Raw genomic sequence first — 6,102 nt, forward strand, 5'->3', positions numbered from 1 at the left:
CTCACCTAGGGTGGCCCAGTGTAGTGGCTGGTAGGTCAGTCTATGGAGCAGTAAGGCTGGAAATTAGAAAGTTCAACTCAAAGGGCACTTGGTAGCTGAACACCTATTTACTGTCCTATAAAACCCAAATCCCATAGCTTTAAAGGACAAGTAAAGGCATTTTACTGCTAATAGATTAGTGCAAGCCAGAACGCTATATTTATTCTGCAGAAAGCTTTACCATACCTGAGTAACAGCCCTAGAAACTCCCTCTGTTTGTTTAAGATAGCAGCTGCCATTTTAGCTTGGTCTCAATAGATTCCATGGTGCAGCTCTGGCTGCTGGTAGCTCAGATTACACGGAGTTGGGAGGGGGAGCGAATTCTGATTGGAGGGGGAGCAGGAGAAGAGAGGGGAGAGGCAGAGAGGAGCAAATTGAGCAGACTCATGCCTGTGCCCTAAAGGATTTTTTCTCAGAGTAGAAAGTTTGATACTGAAGAACATGTGACACCAAAGAAGGCAAGATATCCTGTGTTTCTTTTGATAGAGGACTCAGTGCAGTGTTTCTGTGAGTGCTTATGGCTGTATTTACATTGACCTTTCTGATAAAGCTTACTGAGTTTTTACCTTTCCTTCTCCTTTAAGTTTTGCTCCATGAATAAAACAATGCAGAAGTTCTAAGCAAAGTCCATAAATCCCAAGGCTGCTGCTGTATTGGGAAGAGCAGGACACCGGCTATTATGGCTGATTTAGGAAACTCTATAACTGTGCTGCTAAAATAAGTCAATGGACTCAGCTGCTCATAGATTGCAGTTCAGGGAAAAATATATATAAAGGAACATTGCTAGGGATGTAGACTCTTGCTGCTCCGTTACTGGATGTCTCCCCATCAGCTGCGTTATGTCTTTGCTCAGTTCAGTGGATCAATGGAGGTTCTGTTTCCTGCCAGACTCAAGGTTCTGCTACTGGTTCTGATGTTCCAGGTACTCCCTTCTGCAGCTGAAATGCCCAGTCCCAGCTCTGGGTGCCGGCTGAGCAGTAACATCAGGATGAACTACTTTAGTGATGGGGACTTGATCGTTGGGGGAATTCTCCAGATACATGATGTGCTTGGCAATCTTACTATTCAAGGAAGAGATCACTTATATTGTATATCGTAAGGACAAGTTACTTTTGTTTTCTAATGTCTACAGGATATACAGTGTCATGGTACTGAATAACAAGCCATAGCATGTAGTAATGGGGGCAAATACAGTAAATGTAGAAAAGAAAGAATTCACTACAGTCTCACAAACCCTGTATAAGGTCTCACCTTCCCCCTCGGTGCCATTTGCCATCATACATTACTGAGTGACATGGGCTGCCTGGGTCACTATGGGTTATAGGGAGAGTGGGACAGAAAGAAACAAAGTAATACTCTTTATATATTCACTTTATATCAATGAAATTCATGTTTTCATCCATAAAACAGTGGGGCGCATTTATTATTATATCAGCACAGACACTTGGTGTATTAATGGGACAAAACTGCACTGGAACCTCCCCACTCACTACAAGTGTAACATGTACATGACTCCTGCCTTGTGCAGTCGGTAAGTACTGGGCCTGTGGGTGCGAGGGGCAGGGAGAGCCCTGTATAAATAGGGTGCTAGTAAGGTGGGTGCAGTCGGTAAGTACTGGGCCTGTGGGTGCGAGGGGCAGGGAGAGCCCTGTATGAATAGGGTGCTAGTAAGGTGGGTGCAGTCAGTAAGTACTGGGCCTGTGGGTGCGAGGGGCAGGGAGAGCCCTGTATGAATAGGGTGCTAGTAAGGTGGGTGCAGTCAGTAAGTACTGGGCCTGTGGGTGCGAGGGGCAGGGAGAGCCCTGTATGAATAGGGTGCTAGTAAGGTGGGTGCAGTCGGTAAGTACTGGGCCTGTGGGTGCGAGGGGCAGGGAGAGCCCTGTATGAATAGGGTGCTAGTAAGGTGGGTGCAGTCAGTAAGTACTGGGCCTGTGGGTGCGAGGGGCAGGGAGAGCCCTGTATGAATAGGGTGCTAGTAAGGTGGGTGCAGTCAGTAAGTACTGGGCCTGTGGGTGCGAGGGGCAGGGAGAGCCCTGTATGAATAGGGTGCTGGTAAGGTGGGTGCAGTAGGTAAGTACTGGGCCTGTGGGTGCGAGGGGCAGGGAGAGCCCTGTATGAATGGGGTACTAGTAAGGTGGGTGCAGTAGGTAAGTACTGGGCCTGTGGGTGCGAGGGGCAGGGAGAGCCCTGTATGAATAGGGTGCTAGTAAGGTGGGTGCAGTCAGTAAGTACTGGGCCTGTGGGTGCGAGGGGCAGGGAGAGCCCTGTATGAATAGGGTGCTAGTAAGGTGGGTGCAGTCAGTAAGTACTGGGCCTGTGGGTGCGAGGGGCAGGGAGAGCCCTGTATGAATAGGGTGCTAGTAAGGTGGGTGCAGTAGGTAAGTACTGGGCCTGTGGGTGCGAGGGGCAGGGAGAGCCCTGTATGAATAGGGTGCTAGTAAGGAGGTATATGTGGGTTCTCATGGGCCTTACATAGGATGCAACTGCTTAACAGTAAGGAACAGTAACGCCAAAAAATGAATGTGTTTTAATGTAATTAAAATAAAATGTACTGTTGTCCTGCACTGGCAAAACTGTTGTGTTTGCTTCAGGAACACAGCTCTAGTTTATATAAATTAGCTGTTTTTCAGCCATGGGGGCAGCCATTCAAGCAGGGGGGAAAAAAAGGAGAAACGGCACAGGTTACATAGCAGATAACAAATAAAACACTATTGTATTCTACAGAGTTTATCTGTTATCTGCTATATAACCTGTTATCCCTTTGAATGGCTGCCCCCATGGTTACAAAGCAGGGTATTTATATTAACAATAGCAGTCTTTCCGAAGCAAACAAATACACATTCCCAGTGCAGGGCTGCAGTACATTACAGTTTAATTACTATGATACATTTTTTAATTTTTTTTTTGTGTTACTGTTCCTTTAAGTAGCATTCACTGTTGGGAGCAAATCTTTGTGCATGGCTCTGACAATACAAAGATTTATGACTGACAGCGTTCAGGTACAGAAAGCAAGGAGCATTGTGGGAAATCAAGCCTTGATTTTGAACTTTTGCACCATTTAGGAAATGGGCCCTACAGACTTTTGGAATAGATATTCATCATTTAAATATAGGCTTGTGACTATGACTAGCAGTTGCCAAACAGCTTGCCTGGGCTTAAGCATTCTCCGTAGTTTCATGTTGGAAATTCCAGTGTTCACACTGTGGGTGGGGTCAATGGGTACCATAGATTTATGGCTTAAGAATCACACACTAATCTAATGCTGTCTGTTTAGAGTCATACAATCCCTACGGTATACATTACTCACAACTTGCACCAGACTCACAAAAAATACACACACGCTAAGGTGGAATCTCAGTGGGTACATCTTGGTACATAGGTGCAATGACAAAGGAAGTACAGATGCAACCAGCAAATTTTCACATTTTGTCTCACCATGTCCAGACACCATTTGCTGAGTGTTAAATCCTGCCTCTAGATGGTGCTAGAGTGCTAAGTAAAACAAAACAGAAAACCCCATAGACCCTGTCACCTGGTGGGGATTTTTTAATTTTAATTGGAAGAGACATAAAACAATAACATGGTAAAGGGACTTGGCTCCATCTGTATATGGAAAAATGCTGCATTTGATATAAAACATGGCAATTTGTGCCTGAAATTTGACTTTACACACTGCACTACATTTGGAAATTATATTACAGGTATGGGATCCCTTATCTGGAAACCCGTTATCCAGAAAGCTCCGAATTACGGAATGCCCGTCTCCCATAGACTACATTTTAATCAAATAATTCAGAATTTTAAAACTGATTTCCCTTTTCTCTGTAATAATAAAACAGTACCTTGTAATTGATCCCAACTAAGATATAATTACCCCTTATTGGGGGCAGAACAGCCCTATTGGGTTTATTTAATGGTTAAATGATTCCCTTTTCTCTGTAATAATAAAACAGTACCTGTACTTGATCCCAACTAAGATATAATTACCCCTTATTGGGGGCAGAACAGCCCTATTGGGTTTATTTCATGGTTAAATGATTCCCTTTTCTCTGTAATAATAAAACAGTACCTGTACTTGATCCCAACTAAGATATAATTACCCCTTATTGGGGGCAGAACAGCCCTATTGGGTTTATTTAATGGTTAAATGATTCCCTTTTCTCTGTAATAATAAAACAGTACCTGTACTTGATCCCAACTAAGATATAATTACCCCTTATTGGGGGCAGAACAGCCCTATTGGGTTTATTTAATGGTTAAATGATTCCCTTTTCTCTGTAAGAATAAAACAGTACCTGTAATTGATCCCAACTAAGATACAAATAATCCTTATTGGATGCAAAACAATCCTATTGGATTTAATTGCTGTTTTATTGATTCTTTAGTAGACTTAAGGTATGGAGATCCAAATTATGGAAATACCCCTTATCCGGAATACCCTTGGTCCCGAGCATTCTGGATAACAGGTCCTATACCTGTATATTACTTTAAATGTCCTGATTTGGTTTGAGTATAACTGACAGTTTGGGTAAAAGAGGGCACATTGCAATATATTTCATATATTTAACTGGATGTGGGCATTGTTTTGCATTCATATTTGCACATATAAAATTGCTTTCACCTGAAGCTCAGCGTGAATCTTGCACAGAACCTTGGAAAGGAGACAGATGTGTTAAGGTCAAGGTGATACAATCTCAGGATCAGCACAAACTTTATTAGATGATTCTAACAGAAGCTATTACTTCTGAACACACTCTATGCAGCTACCCACAAGTCTCTGTTAGCTATCTTGTACCCAGGTCTAAAAGGAGTGAGACCTCTAGTGGCTAAATCTAACACATATTGCTACAAGATGCACTGTACATACTGTACATTCCAAATACCCTCCATTATCTCTGTATTTAACTTCAGTAATAGATTTTAATGTTTAAACCTGTCTCCCTACATAACAGAATCTCATTCAGACACTATCGCCACCTACTGGTTCTTATTTATACAATTGGGGAGATCAATAAGGACCCGGAGATCCTGCCTAATGTGACTTTGGGCTATCGGATCTATGACTCCTGTGCCTCGGGAATAATGTCTTTTGCAGGCGCTCTCAGCATCCTGTCTGGAACAGAACAACCAATCCCAAATTACAGCTGCTGGAATAACAGGAAGGTTGTGGGGTTCATAGGAGACTTGTCTTCTGTTTCATCTCTGTCCATCGCGCGGCTCGCAGGGATCTACAGGTACCCTCAGGTCTGTGCTGAAATAACATATTCCATAGACTGCTAGTAAATTCAAATAATTATTAATTTCTTTTCCTCATTTTTTCTGTGTGATGGAGTGGGTGAGACTGGGTCTAATTGGACCCACCAGAGAACAGGACACCCAGGGTTCATACAGCAAATAAATAAAAATAGCATTAAATGTTATATGTGTTATGTAGTAAATATCCTTACCTGGGGCCCACTAGGAATTGCCTTGGAATTGACCCAGTTCAGGCTCATAGCACTAAATGTATGGGCCATTTAGTCATACTTATATTAGTAAAACCATAATAGTTTGCTTGTGTGGTTGCTGAGACTAGATCCTCAGCTCACAGTGTAATGCCCCCCCCAAACTAACATTATTCCATTGTGAATTGATGGATTCCAGGACATAATGTTTCTCTGCTTTGCCTCCTGGGTTTCACAGATTCTCTGTAAAGCATAGGGGCTTCAAGTCCCAGAATCCATTACTTAACAATGAAGTAAGGTGTTTGTGTTACATTGTAATCCAAAGGGGGGGTGGGGGTGGGAAATAGTTCTTATGAGTATAATGGTTTCTTTTCAATCTGTGGAATGAGTTATGTCTGTGAATAAAAAAATATGAAAGTGACCTAAAACATCATCTGATGTTCAAGAAGATGAAGTCCTAAAAGTAGATGAAGACCTAATTAAACAAATAAAACAAATGGATTATATTTGGTCATGTATTTATTGAAAAAAAAATGATCCAATAACATATCTGTGTGTGTCAAAAATAAGTGAATCCTGAGAGACCCTGTTTTATATAAACAGGGGGTCCAGCAAAGCC

The sequence above is a fragment of the Xenopus tropicalis genome, chromosome 5 (assembly GCF_000004195.4).
Source record: "Xenopus tropicalis strain Nigerian chromosome 5, UCB_Xtro_10.0, whole genome shotgun sequence".
Taxonomy (NCBI): Eukaryota; Metazoa; Chordata; class Amphibia; order Anura; family Pipidae; genus Xenopus; species Xenopus tropicalis.